This window comes from Rhagoletis pomonella, unplaced genomic scaffold (genome assembly GCF_013731165.1).
Source record: "Rhagoletis pomonella isolate Grant_MI unplaced genomic scaffold, Rhpom_1.0 Rhpom_scaffold_00011, whole genome shotgun sequence".
Taxonomy (NCBI): domain Eukaryota; kingdom Metazoa; phylum Arthropoda; class Insecta; order Diptera; family Tephritidae; genus Rhagoletis; species Rhagoletis pomonella.
The window spans coordinates 18,914,959-18,933,207 of NW_023458565.1; positions in this window are offsets into that span (position 1 = coordinate 18,914,959).

The following is an 18,249-nucleotide window of genomic DNA, read 5'->3' on the forward strand; positions in this document are numbered from 1 at the left end:
TAAGATCACTTATGCACTCATCCTTCGAAAATTGAACCTATAAAATTTTTTACTTCCACGAACTGTAAAAGTTTAAAAGATTTAACTCAATTAAGTGCAAACAATAAATCAATTTTGTTGGTTGATTTTTTGAAGCAAACAAGCATTTCGTATGCTGCTGTAGTAGAGCCATAAAAAGTTGCAATAAAATAAAACAACGAAATCCGATCATCACGTTTTTACTAATGCCGCAATAAAAAAAGGTTTACAAATTTACGCATGCGTGAAAACTCGTAAAAAGGTGCAAGCAGTAGGGTGAACCATATTTCAGTTGCGACAAAATTACTGCCAACAAAAGAAAACGGTTACAACTTTGGGCGAAAATCTTTTTAAAAATTTGGAAAATGCATACGATTTTTTGTGTTAATTGTTATCTTTTTGAAATATTGGTTACTTGTTTTACGAATTTTTTTGACTTTAGGGATGAAGAATACATAGTAAATTTTTACCAATTAGAGATCGATGATTATGAAACTGAGGTAGGAAATCGAATTTTATCTCCGCAATTTATACATAGTTGGCTTTTAAATCTTATAAAAAGTTGAATTTTGATTTTCAATTCTCATTCGACGATCAAAAATTAATAGCAATCGCTGTTCTATAAAAATATAATGAAATTAAGAAACTACTAATTTTGTGCGCAAAGCAATTTTTTCTACAAAAAATAAGATCAACCCTAGCGTCACCGCAAACAAATGTTTTTAATTTTAAGATTTAATAAAACTGGTCAGCCCTATTGATTTTAAACTATTATAACACTTTGTCAAATTGATTCGTTGATTTATTGCTTCACAGAAGATAACTCAGTTACGCTTTGTCTCAATCGTAGCATTAAAAATTGAATTCGAAACGAAAGATGACTTATTTGAAATATATTCCACAGGGCAACACTGATTTTGGTGCTGCAATATTTAAAGCTGTTTTTGATAGACATTTTTGTGCTGCTTACGAATCCGTAAGTGTAAAGTTTCTATCAGGTCCAGATTTTGAGAAAAACCAAGGTCAAAGTGTCAAAAAATCGCGTTTTTTCCAACAACCGCGAAGCCCTGGCAAAGAAAGAAAAGGTGATAGAACCTTCCACCTAGGCATAAATTAAAGCTAGAGCTCATGACTACTAAATACGAACTTAGTATACATACATGAACATACAATGGTTGGAATCGCTAATCTCTTGCCTTTTAACGAAATTCTACCAAGGGAAAAAATAATTTTTTTTCGAAATTTCATAATTTTTCGCATTTTGTAGGCTTGTTTTTGTAACGGCTCTTGTCTCATTTAAAGTTAATATTTGTGACTATATAAAAAAGGAAAAATAGAAAATTACAGAATTTTGAAATTTAAAACATCGTAAAACGTAAAAGCAAAAACTAAAAAAAAAATGTTGGCAACATTTTTTATACAATACCTTTAACTGATCTTAAAAGATCCTGAAATTTTTAAGGCGTGATTTCGTTTAAGACTTTTGAGCTTTGAAAAACATTTTTTTTTTAACTCAAAATTTTAAATTAACTTTATTTAGAGTTTGCAAAAAAATTGCTTCTAAATTAAAAAAGGAAATATATTTAAAAAACAAAAAACACCTTAGATCTGCTAAGATCAGTTACGCGAATTATATAAAAGAAAGGTGAGGCTAAAATTTTTCTAAGATTTTTCTTTTACGATTATTTTTTAATTTCAAAATTCTGTAATTTTTATCATTTTTCGAATTTTGTAATTCATATTTTCTTTATGACTCTAAATATTACCTTTAGATCGAGACGAGAACCATTTGAGATGTGTATGCAAAAAAAAAAATACAAAATGCTAAAAATTGTGAAATTTCAGAATTTCGCAGAACTTCGTAATATGGTGAACGAAAGGCTCTGACCAAAATGCGTCTGAATCAGAAATTGTCGATTCCAACTATTTATTAGCCGATTTGACATGGATTGACACACGGTTAGAGCTTATCCTAACTTTGCGACTCTCACATATTGGCAAGATTTGACCATTTATCTTAATGTGTTTTAATTTTAATTATTTGTTTATAAAAATATAGAATATTCTTTAACAAAACCCATATCAACACAGTTGATTTTTGGGAATTTTTTCTTGTTGTAAAAAAATCTTTGGAGTGACATCGTCAACAAAAAAAAACTCCAAAAAACAACGGTAAGTCCCAGCTACTTTAAACTTGAACTTTATTGTGCTAAAATTGTATGGGCTACTAAACTGCATACTCAAAGTATTTCTAAAAAATGTAATTAAGAGGCTCCAAATTTTTATGAAAGTTTGTTGATTTTTTTTAATGTTGCACAAAGATTGCAACTTGGTTTTATATGCTTTTCTTAAAGAATATAAGTAGGTACTAAATTTTTATAAAAAGATAATTAAAATTAAAAAATATTATAAGTGTTTTGAATTTTTGGTTATTTTATCTGCTTATTTTTTTAATTTCTTGTCATTTTATGTTTTGCTTCTAGCTAAAACCTCAATCTACAATGCCCAAATAATTTCTTACTTCTCGAATTATTGTTTTTTTTTTTTTAGTATTTATTTATTTGTCGTCGCGTGTTAGTAACCTTTGTTCGACAACTGGACATACATCAAACGGCAGACTGTTTGTCGTACAGTTGGTGCAACAAACAGAGCACAAAAGTCTACAGACATTAGCAAACTATGTAAACATGTATGTATGTAAACATGTATGTACGAATGTACAAAAATGTAGGTTCAATCCTCTGAAGTGGTTGTCAATGATCGGTGTGAGCTCGATTTGAGTCAACGCTTCCACTTTCCAGTGTTTAGGTACAAATTCACATGGAAATACATATGTATATATATTAAATACATACATATGCATTTACTTTGAACTCACTGACAACAAGAAAGAGCTCTAAAGAAACGCGACGACCTAAGCGTGATATCGGCCAAACTACCACACTACCCAATGAATGTCCGTCCATTTGCTGTGTATTTCTTTTTTTGTTTGTTTGTTTTGTTGCTATTTGTTGGCGCGTTTAAACTATAGCTTCTTTTATATCGACTACAAATGATTGTTTGTTTGTATGCCTCACTTTATTAATTTGTTGTTGCTTTTGGTGGGTGACTGAGCCGTGTCGTTGTCGTTGTTGTTGTTGTTGGGGATTTGTTCTGTCACGTCAAGACAATTTGGTTGCCACAGCAAACCGCACCGCATAGTCAGTCAGTCGTCAATCAAGCATTCAGTGAGCCAAATAGTCAGTCAACCAACCAAGTAAGCAGCAAAGCGGCCGGTTAGTCGTCTATTTGCTTTAGTCTCGTCCATGCTTTTACATACATTCATACATATACATATATTTATGTACATTCTTTTGAGTCTTTTTCCACTTATTTTGTCTTTCTATTTCATGATATTTATTTTTATTGATTTATTGTATTTTGCCGCCTACGTGATTGTGTCTATGTCCGGTTATGTTTCTCGAAAACTATCCGTTCATCACTTACCTGAGGTATTTACATATATGTTGTTAATACTCTGTGCAATAAGTTCCTAAATAGGTAAACGGGATGCGCTGGAATTTCACTGATTTGAGTACTGAGATTAGGTTTGGTGTTTTACTTAAAGTTTCCAAAGATATATTGATAACTCGTAAAAGTTTAAAACCTATGCAGTTATGGAGCAGATTTTAAGGTCTAATCTACATATAATCCAATCTATTTTCCTTGAGGTGCCGAACTGGAGACTCTCGCCCGGTTAATACTTGCACTAGTATCCCTGATGATTTGTGATTCAAATAGCTTTCAGATATCAGTTTCGATCTTCAGATCGGAATGATTTGACACCATAACATTCTAAGATAACAAGCAAGCGAATGCGGTTAATACTATCCTTGCTGCATTTCACTTCATTCCTAGCACCACGACTCTTTGAGACTTGATTAAGATGCTTGCACAAGCCTAGGCCAACTCACTTTTTAGAATGATGAAATATCCATTAGTTCCGAAGCATTGCACGTTATGGAGAAATACCACTTTATTTCATATCGTGCTTCTCTTCTATAACATTTCTGTGTGGGCTATCGAAAAAAGTTGGTCCTTGCTAATTACTCTCCTTGGTGTTGAAGGGCCGGTATAACGCAAAAACCTATTGTCCGCAATGCCTTCTGGCAACCAAATGGTCTTTAAGTTGACGCGGTTTTCTCGGTAAGGCACCGACTTGGTGGCTGTACGTAAGCACGAGATCCCAAGCAGACTAAGGAGTACAGAATTGAGTTCCAGCTGTACCTTTCGAACCAGCAGTGATTATTCAGCTGGGCAACGAAGTTTTATCTATGAGTGGCTGGAGGGTAGTACGAGTTGGTGAAGACAAGGACGAGTAGTCGTATGTGGGATTCGTCCATTGACGATGATGCCCTCCCATAAATTTCGAATTGTTTTGGAGTTGATAAAGCCGCACTTAGATCACAGTAAACCACAAATCGATGGTTTTGGCAGATATTAAAAGACAATGTGCATAGAGGCCGGTATCAACTGGTTTTCGATCTTTTAGCCGTCGCAGACGGAAAGTGATTTTGCCCCCACTGTGCGTCAATAGGTTAACGTTCCATTCCCTAGTTGGAAGTTGTTTGAGAACTCCAAATCGGAGATCCCAGATTGAGGTAATGTGATCTATGCAGACATCTAAATGTGCATTGATCCCCTAATGCCGTCCTCTTCAGAGTTCAATATTGCTTTCCAATTACTTCAGGATGAAAATAGTTATTTCTATAGAACTATATCTAGAGAAATATTTTTAAAAATCTTCAGAACTCACTTCTAAGGAGTCGCATGGCGCCATATACATTCTGTACACAGTGGCTGAGTTTCGTAGCTCACATTAGCTAAATACAAATTACAAATCTTTCTAAATATTTTTTATTATTTAAATCTTAAATAAAAGTTAGAAAATTTTCATTTAAAGCCAACGCGTTCATAACGAGTTTCTGCACATTCTTTCTTTCTTTCTATGATGCGTGGTTAATTTTTCTTAACTCAAAGCCGACACTTTTTGAACAGACTGTGTGTACAAATGTTGTATGGCTGTGTGCTCTTCTGCCATCAATTTATGTACATACTTATTGGCCCTCGCTTCGGCAGGTATCCATCAACTTTTCAATAGCTACATAGCAGGAACTCCTCACTTGCAATGATTCGTTCGACACCGAGGATGGTTCTGGAACAAAGTAAATAAAATAGAACAAGAAAGTAGTAAGTAAATAAGTAGACATCTATGAAGCAAAAAATTAAGGAAATTGTGGGGGTTCACGGCATTCAAAGGTATCAACGTGAATCTATAAACGCACTTGCTTGTCAACAACCTAACAGGTATGAGTAAAGATAGAGTAGCTTCACAATTCAACCATAGATTTATCGCCACATTTTTGTCGGTATATTTAACTGGACACATTTTTATATACATATCTGGGTGTGTGTGTGTGTATAAATGTGTGTATAAACGTGCTATGCGCGCCAGGCCGTTCGATATCTGTAAGTTAAGCTTTAGTTTTAGTCACAGCACGCACAAATACATATAGTCATGTGAAAAATAATAGGGATACGACATTTTGGACAGCTTTGGCTATTTTCCTTTTGTTTGTTTAAGGTTTATTATTTTCTATTTTATAAAAATACAGCTCATTATCTAACAAAAACCATATAAGTCCAAATTTCAAACGTTGTAGAAAAATTAGAAAAACTTTACAATCACCCTGCAAACCAAAGTTCCCGAAAACTTAACGAAATCTTTAGGAGCATCTGATTTCTGTAACGATTTTTTTCCGAATCTTCAAAGAAAATTATATGAAGTGGTTGACACGAACTCGTAAAGAAATTTCTGTACGAAAAATAAAGAAAATTCTGAAAAAAGTCTGCAAGGAATTCTTCACATAGCAGCATTATTTTCTTTTCTTCACCGAGTTTCTTCCGAAATTTCGTAAAAGAATGGAAGTGTGCGTAATTTATTTCATTTTAGAAAATTCGGAAAAAAATCGAATGGGATCTTTCCGAATTCGTTAAAATTTCTTTACGATTCAGAATACTCTGAAAAAATGGTTTGCAGGGCACAAACAACTTTTTATTGAGAATTTTTGGAATTTTTGCAGCTCATGATCTAACAAAAATCATATAAGTCCAAATTTCAAACGTTGTAGAAAAATTAGAAAAATTTAAAAAATAATTTACAACTACAGCAAACTTTTTATTAGGAACTTTTAGAAAAACTATAAGTATGCAATTTTATAGCCCATTCAATTCTAGTTTAGCAAAGTCAAGTTTCAAATGACTAAGAATTTTTTTTTTGCTGACGGTATGGAAGAAATTAACAACACGATCCGCAAAAAAAAAAAATATCAAAAATCAACGCGAATTCTTAGCCACTTGAAACTGGCACTCTCTTAAGCTAGAATTGAATGGGCTTTAAAACTGCACACTTATAGTTTTTCTAAAAATTCCTAATCACAAACTTGTTTTTTTAAACTTGAAATTTGGACTTATACGGTTTTTATTAGATAATGAACTGCATTTTTATAAAAAAAAATAATAATAAATTTTAAACAAACAAACAAAAAATAGCCAAAACTGGTCAAAATGCCGGGTGCCTCTAATTTTTCACATCACTGTATGTATGTATGTAGGTACATATGTTCTGATGTAGGTTTGTATGAATTGAAGGCTTGCTTTTCATTCGTAAGAGTCGTTGATCTCCAAGTTCTTGATCGTTTCTTTTTAATGTTTTTGCTTTTTTGTAACCGTTATACTTCTTGTCAACAATTTATTTGATTTAATTTTTTTTTTTCATTTTAGAGCGCTTTTAATTTTACTTACATATATATATTCACATTCTTATGCACATATTTTCCCATCATTTAACTAAGCACTGAGGCAACTCAAAGTGGACTGGTCAATCGTCAAAGGGCCAAACCAATGATGCATTGAATCACATGCAAGTCGGTTGGCCAGTTATGTACACTTATGACCATGCAAATATTACTACGAATTAAGAAAAAAAAAGATTTTGTAAACTAAAAAAAAATATATATATATAAAAATATATAATATATATTTTGTAAATATAGTTCACATTGTAATATGTACGTGTAAATAGATGTTTCAAACTTTGTAAACAATTTGTAAAAATTCAACAAACTTTCATCAAAATTTCCAACTTTTCAGTAAAACTTTTTAAGAAAATTTCGGGAATGCTCTTTAATAAATAGCTCATTTAAATTTAGTATAATAATGTGCAATTTTTAAGTGGTCCGAAATTCTCGGTGATTTTTGAAAAAAAAAGTTTCCACAGTTTAGTGTAGTTTTTTTTTCATGTAACGCATAAAAAATGCCTAACATCGTACGAAAAAAAAACAAAAATCAAGAAGAAATTTGAGCTAGTACAAACTTACACTTTATTGTACCAAGATTAATTGGGCTATTAAGTAATCATATCTGAAATTTTCCTAAAAATGTTGATTAAAAAGTTTGAAATTTTGATGAAAAATTGATGAATTCTCCGAAATGTTCTACAAATTTTTAAACTTATATTTATACAGCTTTTGTTAACTTGTATACAGCTTTGTGAACTTTTTTTACCAAAAAAAAAATTTATTATATAATTTACATAATTCTACCTAATTTTGTTTTTAAAAGTCGTGGTAAGGTTTGCGTGGCCACAAGTGTATGTGCATACATACATACATATGTACGAAGTTACGGATATGATTCAACATATTTTCACTTTAATAGTTATGTAGTGCACCTCCATACATACAAACATTGTTTGTTTATATCCATAATTTTATGTACGAAAGAATGTTATATTATTGATCAGTAGTACGTAGGTTTGTGTAGTCTGCCGTCACAGTGTTTGGCCGTGTCATGTCTATCCATCCGTTCTTGTCTCAATGCTGTGCTGAATTTTTTAATTCCTTTTATTTTATTTTGTTTTGTGTGGGAAAGTTTTGATTTTTCGGTATTATGGATGTACATTAGAGTGGTCCAAAAAAATTTTTTCGAGATAGGGTTTGGGGCACCTACCAAATTTTTTCCTCTTGCCAAACTTTACGTTTCTAAATATAAATTTAGGAGTTGCTCATGATGCTCGTATTTTACTCTAGAAGTTTTGTGTAAATATATTAATCAAACAATTGGTTAAGCAAACTAAGAAGACTTCAAATTTAAATTATCTATAAAACTATCACACGCTTCAGTTGTCATGGCAACAGTAGCTTTTTGTAAAAATCTCCAATATATTCGCTAGCTTCACATCGATCCAGTAGTGCATTTCAAGGTCATTGAGCACCCTGTATTGGTTACAGTAGTAAATTTAAAGTTGGTATAGATATTATAAATTTATTTTTTATTTTATTTTATATTTAAAGGGGTGCTCAGTTTCCAAGGATGACATTTTTTCCCCCATAAAAAATTGGGCCACTCTAATGTACATATGTTAACTCTACATCACATATGTATGTTTGATTGTGGGCTCTTTTTTGATTCAGATTCTTGTGATGAAATGCATTCAAATGAAGAGCCTCTTTCTCACCTCTTCCCTTTTATATGCTTTAAAATATAGGTATATGTACACATCTATGTACTTACATTCGTGTGCCTTTTGGTTATAGTATGTATACAAAGATATATACCATACACAAACATATGTATATAGATGCATGAATTGACTCCCGCAATGTTAAATGTAGATGTATAAACATATGTACATATGTATGTTGCGAGTAATTTGTATTTTATTTTTAATCTTTTTATTTTATCTTCTTTGTTGGACACTTTTATTTGTCATTGTCTGGACCTCAATTTGATTTAATTTTCGTTTATTTTCACCCAATGTAAATAGTAGACTAAATGGTATCAACGATACGGTTGAAAGTTACGAGGGCTGTTTGATAAATCAATGCCTTTTTAAATCAAAGATATTTTGTGCGAAAAATAGTGGTTTAGAATGTTTCCAAAAAGTTAGTCTTTTCGTCTTCCACTAGGCCTATATTAAATTAAACGCATGGGCTCTTAACAAGCAGTGCCCATTAAGAGCCTTACCGGTATAGTCTTCTTATTGGCAACAAAAAATCAGTAAGATTTCTATCTTAAGATCGAATCATAGTCTATGCGTCCCTGCAGCCCTGTCGGTTTCCGCTTCCTGGGGGCAAATTCTGGTTCTATGAAACTGTGAAGTGAAAATGAAAAATTCTAATTTTGGCCCAATTGGCGCCTAATTAGGAAGAAGGTTGAAATAACACGCGATTTGTCCAATCTACCGAAGATTTTCCCCAACCAGTGCTCAAAATTTGCTCAAGGAGAACATGCATACGCAATGAAAACGTTTTTATCGAGAAAATCACACATACACACATCAAAATTCCCTATGAAAAATATATTAAAAAAATTAAATTTTAGTATAATAAAGTGCAAGTTTTAAGCTACTGCAAAATTACGTTGATTTTTAATATTGTTTATGCTGACGGCTTCTTGCACTTTTTCCCTGTGGCGGAAAATGCGTAAAACCGTTTTCAAAGAAAATTAAAAAAAAAATAACGTCAGTTTTGCAATCGCTTAAAGCTTGCACCTTATTTTACTAAAATAGGCAAATACTCATGTGAAGAGGACTAACGCGAGCATATTTTTCTCACGTCAATATAAATTTACAAGCCTTCCTGAATTATCGATGAATTGTGATTGTGTGCCGATTACTAAATTTGTTGTCAGAGTAAATCATTTCGAGGTTAACTGTTTTTAATATACTAGCATCATAAAATGCTTTTATGATCACCGCTGCTGGCAAAATAATATCTACTTACATAAAAAAGTAGTGAATGTGACCGCAAACAATTTTATCTGCGGTCTGCAACATCAGCAAAAGCTACTTGCATATTTATGTATGTATGTATGTATGTATGTACTTAGTAACCCAACAGCAAAGCTGTCATTAGTGTATTTTCACCGTTAAGCAACCCAAGAAAGGAAACAGATTAAGGTGATAAAAATTGATCAGCTGCCTTCTGAAAGGGCTGCAGCTCTTCCTGTTCGCAAATTTTCATTGGAATATTTTGTAAGAGCGCGTCACCAATGAGTTTCGCTTAAGACACAAATTCACTGTATGCAATACAAGTTTCTTTCTTCCTTTCATTATGACTGGCTTAAGTCACTTTTAACTCTTTTGAATTTTATCAATTTAATTCAATAATATTGCATATTTTGGTTTTTGTTGAATGCCCCGTTCAAGGGTTTGTACCAAAGAAATAAGTTGGATGTTGAAGACAACTTCCAACATGCGTACTTGCAACACACTGCTACATAGTAGCTGTGGGTTTTTTTCCTGCAGGAAGCATGACAGATGTTATATGATAATGCCACGCATAAAAAAAAAAACAAGAAACAAAAAAAAAACAAAAAAATATCAAGGTGTACATAAAGTCCATTCATATGCACGAGTATATTAAAGCTGTAGGCAATTACACCACCTTGATCGTTAAGCATATGCAAAAGGATCAATTCGGCCACATTACGGTGATATCCTCTGAAGGTTATACATAAATACATACATATGTATGTAGCAGAGGCATTTTGCGCTTCAACCTTTTGTTCTTTCCTTTCTTCGTGATCGTTCTTTCAATGCTTATTTATATAAAAATTAAACATGTTTATATATTTCTGAATACCGTCTGCTATTGATATGCATCTGACTACCCTTTGCGGTTTTTGATCGCGTCTCCTGTGTTTCTCCTTTGTGCCAGGTATTATTGTCGTTCTTAAAGGATAATCGGCATATAAATGCCTCAAATTGTGCAGAAATTAACAGGAAATAAAACTGTTTGACATTTTCTTTTGTGTACGCAAATGAGCTTACTTAAGTATGCTAATATTGAATTGTTTTCACTGTTTTCCTGATGTCTAATAATAATCTTATAAAAGGTAAAAATTGTCCTTGATCCAACCACTTCGAATTTTAGTTTCTGATGTTGCAAGTTTTTATTATTACTTTTTATTATTAGGGCTGTTCAGGATGTTTGTGGAAATGGTCTTTGATTTGCAGTTGGAATTGCATTTGCAAATTTGATGCTTGTTGCCATGGCAACCATGAATATGCGGTCCTAGTAAGTGATTCACTTCCGGGGCCTTGGAGGGTAGTCAGAGTTACCTTTAACCCTAAGGCGGGTTAGGTCGCTCATGTATAGCCCGGCGATTTGAATAACATCCTGCCTGAAACTATTGTAAACTCCCTTAATATGCTAAAGGTCGGAGCCGACCTTGTAAAGTTTATTTTCCGCATGCTTTGCAACAAAACTGTTGCGAAAGGGTAGGCAGCGCTTTACTCCGGCGATGTTTGAGTAGGGGCACCCCATAAGGCAGGGTACTTTTGCCATTGCTTTGAGCTGTCGCCATCAGCGAACTGTGGTGGCTCTGGAGCAAAGTGGCTGCCGGGTGGTTGCCTATGCTGACGATGTAGCACTGCAAACAAGTGTAAAGTTTCCGCAAACACTGCTTCAACTCATGCATGGTTACCTGAACTTGGTTGAAAACTCGGCTCTTAGCTGCGGTTGAGTGTGAGGTACATACCGACTTGCCGTCTTCCCTCAATAGGCGATCTTCCACTAAGGATGAAACTATATGTAGTAAGACGATTTTATTTTATGGGGTACTCGCCTATTAGAACGCCCTGGACAAGGCCTTCGTCGTCAAGCAGCTGAAAGGCGTGCAAAGAGTTGCCCTAATTTGAATCAGTGGGGCACTTACAACCTCTCTTACTCTGGCGCTTAATGCTATGCTAAATGTTGTGCACATAGATATAGAAGGCAGAGCTGCCGCTGTTCGCGCCGCGCGTCACTATTCTACAAAGTTTCGAGTTTCTACCAACTCTAATAGACTGCGCGTTGAGTTTAGGTACGAAGAGATCTTTCACCATCCATAGCCCAGCAAGGGAGAGCTGGGAAGCGTGTATTATCGGAATCGGGATGCTGTAAATGTATTTGCGGATGGATAGAAGCTCAATGGGAAGAGGCTCTTGGCTCTCTGATGGTTCGGTCCAGAACGGTGAGGAATTGCTTGACCTCCCTATCGACCGCGACGAATTACTTTGCTTTTAAGCTCATTTGCATTGGCCGATGAACTGCCAATACAGGGAATCCTGGAGGAACTGCTTCTGGACAGAGCTTGTGTGGGTATTCCACTGACCTTGTGTGATCTACTCCTGGACCTATGGGCATTTGGTCAGCTCAGCGAGCGCTGGGCGAAGATCTTCAAATATGGGACACTAGACATGCGTCTTTGATCTTCCACCATGACATTGCTCGGCTACATGTCGCGCAAGTAGTCAAAACTTATCTCGATGGTACCGGATGGGAAGTCCTAACCCACCCGCCATTGTTGCGGTCGATGCAAAACGCCATTATGGGATTCCGCTCCACTTCAATTGAAGCTATCAAAAATTGGCTTGGTACTCACTATATCTCAAAAAACGAAAACTATGCTATTATCAAAAAAACTGTTTTACTTTTTAATCGACTTCAAAAAAAGAAGGAGTTATCAATTCGTCGGAATATTTTTTTTATGGAAGTTACCGAATAACTTTGGACCACGTTAACCGATTTTGGTTTAAATCCGAACATTTGATCGTGAAGAAATTAATGGTACTCCTAAATTTTTATATGGCAATTGAAGTCAGTTTTGGTTTTTTGCTTAAAAATTGCTTTTTTATATTTTGACTTCAGATTCGTTTTAACAGAAAGTTCACATTAGAAATGATGGTAAAATGCCACAGGTCACAGGTCGCAGGTGACAAGAACTCGGATTAAAAATTTAATTAGGTTCTGTCTAATCTATATCTATATATATAATACGCGAATGGATTTTTTGTCCAGGTCATAAGATCTGCACCGTTCGTTCGATTGTCAAAAGTGAGGTGTCAAACTAAGGGCCTTAGGGTGTGGATGTCTAATAAGGTTTTACTTTTATGAAGAGAGTTGCCACCTTTTAAGAAATTAAACTCAAATTATTTAAAAATTTAAATCAATTGTTACAATATGGGTACCAAACGAAATTGTTTTAGAAAGGCTTTATATCTTAACTACGTGTAGGAGGGTTGCCACATGTTTAAAAAATGTAACTCAGTTTTAACTAAAGAAATTTGGTAATTTTATACTTGTATGGGTGTCAGACAAAAGAAGTTTAAGAAGGTAGTAGTTTGAAAATATTTTGAAGAGGGTTGCCAGATATTTTAAAAGTTGAAAAAAATTATTTTATACCCGATTGTTATGAAATATTTAAAATGGATGCGAAATGAAAGAGTTGTAAGAAATATTTTGTTTAACAATTTAAAATATTTTTGATGTGTTTGAGGGTTGCCGCAGTTTAAATTAAAATTATTTAGTACATTAAATGAATTACTAAACGACGGTTATTAATATAAATGGGTTTAAAATCCTTTATTTCAGAACTATATTTGGGAGGGTTGCCACGTGTTTGAGAAATTAATTTCAACTTAATTCATCAGTTACTTTAAGTATTTATAGCAACGTTAAGCGAAAAATATTTAAGCAAATTTTAGTTCGAGAATAGTTTCAAAGAGGGTTGCCGCCTGTTTTTAAAGTCGTATTTAGGGTAATTATACAAAAGTTACATGAAATTTTAAAATATGGGTATTAAACCATTTAGAATTTAATAAGGGTGTAAAAAAATGCAATTCAAATTATTTAATAAGTTAAATGGGTTTTCAAAAAATTGGTATCAATCGAAATACGTTTGAAAATAATTTATTTCTGAACTGTATTTTAGGAGAGTTGCCATGTACTAAAAAATCAAATTCAACTTTATTTATCAGTTAATTGAAATATGTATAACAATGCCAGACGATAAAAAGATTTTGGTTTGAAAATACTTTGAAATGAATTGTCACCTGCTTGAAAAGTCGAATTTGTTTTACTTTTACAAAACCTACTTAAATGAAATATATAAATATTAGTGTCAAACGAAAGTGTTTTAAGAAAACTTTAGGCTGATAATATTTTGCATCTATTTTTTTGAAGGTCATCACAACTACACCGTTATTGCGAATTTAAACTCAATGGCAATTAAATTACTATTTAAACTTTCGGGAAATGCATCGAAAACTGCTCTAAACCTCTTTTCAAAGATTTATTTTTTCAGTTTTCTAACGTAAAATTCTTAAGTGTCCCCATTTTATATTAGACTAATATGTATGCATGTATGTATGTGTGCATACAAAAGTGTATATGTATGTGTGTGTGTACATTGCAGCCAATACATGCCAATGGCCCGAAGATAGCATTGACCTGAAATATGCAACAAAGTGCATGGCAACAAAACTGTATGCCTGGCTGCAGCTCGATTCACTTGACCGCTGTAAGCATTGAGTTATTATAAAAGCGATTCTATTTAGTAATAAAAAATCAGAAAAAGAAAGATTTTAATGCCAACAAGAAGTGAATAATAATACAGAAAAGAAGTCAATATGCATAAGTAGAAAGAAAAAATTAAAGAAAGAAAGAAAAAATCAAAGAAAGAAAGAAAAAGAAAGCAAACTAAAAAAATAAAAAATATTGAAAAAAATGAGAAAACCATGGCATGTGGCAAGCGACTAGCCTGCAAATGCATTGGAGAAATTATATGTATGTATGTACATATGCATGTATGTAAATATGTATGTAGATATACATTTTATATGTATGTACATGTGTATGTGTTCATAAATATTTCCACTGCAAGCTCTTAATCATGCGCATCAACGCCAACAGCAGCAGTCAAATCGCATCAACGGCAAAGAGCACCAACCATCAACAGTTTCAACATCAACAACAACGCCGCCGACGACCGACGACCAACAAACAACCAGCCAGCAACACTACTCACATCAACGCTGGTACCACTGCAAGCCAGCAACAACAACACAGTTTTTAAAAGTTGCTGATGCAGCGCTTAAATGGGTCGCTGGAAGTATGTATGTATGTGTTTGTGCTACACTCGACATTTGCATATGTGGAGCGCAGCAAGTGCAGCAGATGTCGCAGCAACCGACAGCAGCAACATGAGTAGACAAAATTCAAATGCAAGCAACAAACACTTTTTCATACATACATACATACATACATACGTACATACATACATATGTACATTAGTTCGCATTTCATTTCCATCGTTCAACGGACGCTGTAGGGGCATTGAATGAGTGGTGAAATGTATCTGCCGCTGATTTTCAACTGCTTAGCTGTGTGAATGAGCATCACTTTAGTGTGGTGTGGTGTGGTGTGGCGGCTCTGCTTGTGCTTCTGCATTTGCAACTGCAACTGCAACTGCTACTTTAGCCAATTTAGCTTTGTTGGCAATGTTGCTGTGATTTTTGAAGTCCAACTGTGCGACTGTTGCGAGTGTCGAGCTGTTGTTGGCTTGGCTGCTACTGCTGCCTCATTCAATTTATTTATTTATTTTTTTCTTTCATATATGTTTTCTTTTTTTAAGCTTGTTGCAAGTTGACCGAAGCGTTAACGGTTTAACGCATTTTTTCGTGCAGACACAAGCATTCAAACGCGTTTATGTAAATGCTTTCATATACATACATACATACATATGTGTATGATGTGCTGATGTGGTCATGTAATTTATGTATGTATGTATGCGTGCATATATGTATTTATTCAAAACTCTTGGGGCATTTGAACTCATAACTGCAGTTGTTTTATTTATTTATTGTTCACTTAAAGAAAGTTGGTTGGCTACAAGGAGGTTATGGAAAATTGTGGGCGTCCAAAATGGTGTTACAAATTAATTAAAGAACAAGTTGAGATATCTCTGCAAAGCTTTGTTATATGTTGGTGCAGCTTAAAAAACTTGCCTAACAAATTTCTATGCATTTGATAAAAAGTAATGCTTATATGTATATGTATTGCCGAGAGCATTAAAGAATTCATATGTCAAAAAGCCTTTTGTATTCGCAGTCGTTGTTTGTAATTACATATATTCGTATTTGCATTCATATTTATTAGAATGTACATATTCATATTTTCCATACCAGAGTTTAGATTAAACAAAGAAGAAAATAAATTATATCCAGTGTTGCCGTTTGAGCCCTTTGGTGGCTAGATTTAGCTACCACATACTTTTTTTAAAAATTTCCCCTAGCCCTTTTTTTAGCTCTTTGGAGAATGTATTCATACTTGGCATGAAAAAGTCGTATGTGATCTCATTTTTTACATTTATGTAAGAGATGAATTTTTAAACTAAGAAAGGCTGATATACATATATACATATACATATATATATATGAACTGAATGTTTCTTACGTTTTTATATACATATGCTTAATTTGTTAAATGGCCCATCAAGTTGATTGTACCAGCTGCTGGTACTTCAAAAACTATTTGAAAATTTTATGATTGTACCAGCATGCTGGTGTCATGAGTGGTGAAATTAAAGTTTTTTTGGCGGAAATTTATTGCACTATCCCTTTAGGGAAACCGCGGACTAGTGAATCAAATTTCTAGTTCCGTACTAGGTCTTTATCGCCAAAAACGAACTAGCCCGATAGGAACTAGATCCCCACCAGTCCAAAATCGGCGAAAAGTGGTACTTTTAAAAAACTATTTTTTTCGGAATTATCGAAAAAGGGATGCAGCGGGGGGCTTGTTTACTTTACATAGATATGTGTTCGGCGGCTTTTTCTTTCAAATACGCTTCTATTCTGTGCTTCGCAGATGCTTTTTCATAGCTTGGTAATACAAAACTAAAATTTGTGTTAACATTTCAACATCTTGGGACAGTCTGGAATCTAAGAAATAACAGCGAGCACCTCTGCAAACTCAACTACAGCTAAAGGTATGTAAACGTACATTTCTTACAATCATTCAAACAAATTTAATTTCAAATTGAAACACATTTCTTCCAAAATAACGTAAAATCTCACACACGGAAGAACCAAAAAGATTGAAAAATCATGATACTTTTTTCTTTCGTCTGTCGATTTTAGAACTGGTTCGGAACTATAGAATTTAGGACTAGTTCGGAACTATCGTAAAAGGGATGCAGCGGGGGCCAATTGACGCTTCCTAGGACATCGCCATGTTAAATTCGCCAGTTGCTTGCATGCAAAAGAGATTTATCGCGAACCAGTACTGGGTCTAAATGTACTAGAAGCGCACCAGTTCAGAACTAGAGATTTTCCCCACAGGGATATGAGTCAAAGCCGTGTTTGTGGAAGATTAAGTTCACGATATTGCAGTTGTGAATTAAAAAAAAAAAAAACAATGTTTAAAAAAATTGTAGAAAGATTATGAAATTTCGGCTCTAATCATTTCGATCTTTCCTCGACCTGATTTGTAAAGAAATAAATATTGCACCAGCATGCTGGTAAGTTATATGCTTCGAGCCTGATGGTACAATCACTTGATGGAGCCAGCAAGGTGGTGTCGTATATTTCCCCTTTTATACAAAAAGGTTTTTGGTTGGATAAAATATTAGCTTTTTTCCAGAGTTCACTGTTTTTCTATACCATTACTTATTGAAAATGTTTGCGTGTATACTTATGTACGCATATGTAAGTAAAAAATTTTAGCTACAATTTTTAACCACAACGACTTTTTTAGCTCCTTTTAGCCCTTTTTTAAAGGAATTGGGCTACCACTAAAAATGATGCGCGGCAACACTTTTATATGATCGAAAATAATAAACTTCATTTAGAAGAGTTACCTCAACTAAATTGGCCATTTCAATGTAAAACAAAAACAACTTACATTTCGTAGGTAGGCTTCATACTATGTATGTGTATATACGTTAGTGTGCGCCTTATTTGTATGGATAAAATTTTGTTTGAAAACTAGAAAGCAAGACTTCCCCTAGATAGATTCGTTTGGTGATTAAAATGTGCTCTGAGAAAAATTTTCAATATCGGATAATTGGAAGACGTGCCTCAAGAACGCTAAAGTTACATACATACATTAAATCATTAAATTTACATCAAGTTGGAAAAAAGCATATAATTCAGTAGAAGGAGTTATTTGTTTCATGCCACTCAATGAAATTTGGGAAAGGTTGAAACTGTTTGCTGAAAAGACGAAAGATATTACATTTTTTCATGTTTAAAAACTTAATTTAAATTTTAAAAAGTTCAAAATTGTTTTCGCAAATAAGCTCTATTAAACATGCTTCATTTGAAATCAATATTGTAATATTTCATTTAAGTAACTGATACAATCTTAT